The following is a 1,288-nucleotide window of genomic DNA, read 5'->3' on the forward strand; positions in this document are numbered from 1 at the left end:
AGGAATATGGACTAATTCATGCAGCTGCACGGTCTGCTGTTCTAGGAGTTTTAATTATATCCGAATAATGTAACTCATTGTGACGAGGCGTCTCAGGGGTAAGTCTACGAACTTTTATTAAGTCCTGCTTACGTTGTACTGCTTCAATTGTCTATGTATCTGTGATTCTATTTTTGTAGTGGGTATTAATTTGTTTACACTTTTTGGTTGTAGGTTTCTGCTGCTGGCTCTGCATCACGAGGAAGCACTATCTCGGATTTTATTGATGTGTTGAGGGGCTATTTGGGAATTCGTGTTTTGCTCATCCACCCGTAGTTTTCTTCCTGTGCTATGCTATTTGCATAGCATGGGTGCAGGTCACTTTTTAATTATGATTTTTTTTCGCCCCTATGTTCTATGCAGTAAGAAGCTGGTTGCCGTTTTGCACCCAAATGATACTCATTTCAGTCTTTGCCGAGTAAATGCCACGTTGTCACCCTTCTAACCATTCCCTATTTCAAATGTCTCGAAGTCTGCTTCTTTTTTTCTGTTCGTTCCATGCTGGGCGGTCCTCCGAGGACTTGGGAATCGGCGCACATCTCAGTGAGCCCAGCCTGCGCCGATGTGATGGTGGCACGGAAAAGCAAAGATTGAAAAGTACCAGTCCCCCCCAAAGATTACTTTTAGAACCGTGAGCACTATAACGTATCTGTAAAACTTTGTACGTAATTGTCACTCCAGCAGCAATGAATTTAAGAGAGGGACAGTTTGCCTGCTTTCCATGTTGGGTGGGTGGAGCAGAGCTGTATACTTGAGACTAAATGATTGTAGTCGATTCGATGTCTGTAAGCAATTTGCATGGCAGCAGCCTTGAATTACTAGTTACTTGAAACATTGCCTGCTTTCCGTGTTGGGTTGGTGGAGCATACTTGTCTTAAGATCTTTGAGGTGAAATAAGGAATGCGCAGAGATAAGTTGTTATCACTCGGACTAGTTAGAAGTAGTGTTTTGAAATTAAGTTCGGACATGTGTATTATAGTTCGAAGCTGGTTGTGAAAGGAGCCAATCAATTACGAGTCATGCTTCAGAGAAATGTGACTTTTCAAGCTTTTAAAAACTGAAAGCTTCTGAAGTATTCATCAGACATATAACTCTTTGGTGGCACAGGTATTAACACAGTTTGTGTAATGTATTATTATTTTCATTTTTCAGCAATGCTTATGTATTTCCTATTCTGAAGTTGCAATTATAGTCTGTTTCTCTTTTTATGTTTTCAGACGGTTAATTTTATTTTCTCCTATGTGTGATG

At 40.4% G+C, this 1,288-nt stretch overlaps 1 long non-coding RNA gene across 1 annotated transcript; it reads left to right on the forward strand.

Moving 5' to 3' along the window:
• LOC113214637 (uncharacterized) lies at positions 1-1,288 on the forward strand. The gene is made up of 3 exons (XR_008010928.1): positions 1-98; positions 214-1,146; positions 1,257-1,288. It is a non-coding gene; the product is annotated as an uncharacterized LOC113214637 (long non-coding RNA).

Source organism: Frankliniella occidentalis, unplaced genomic scaffold (genome assembly GCF_000697945.3).
Source record: "Frankliniella occidentalis isolate FOCC.00 unplaced genomic scaffold, Focc_3.1 Scaffold27, whole genome shotgun sequence".
NCBI lineage: Eukaryota > Metazoa > Arthropoda > Insecta > Thysanoptera > Thripidae > Frankliniella > Frankliniella occidentalis.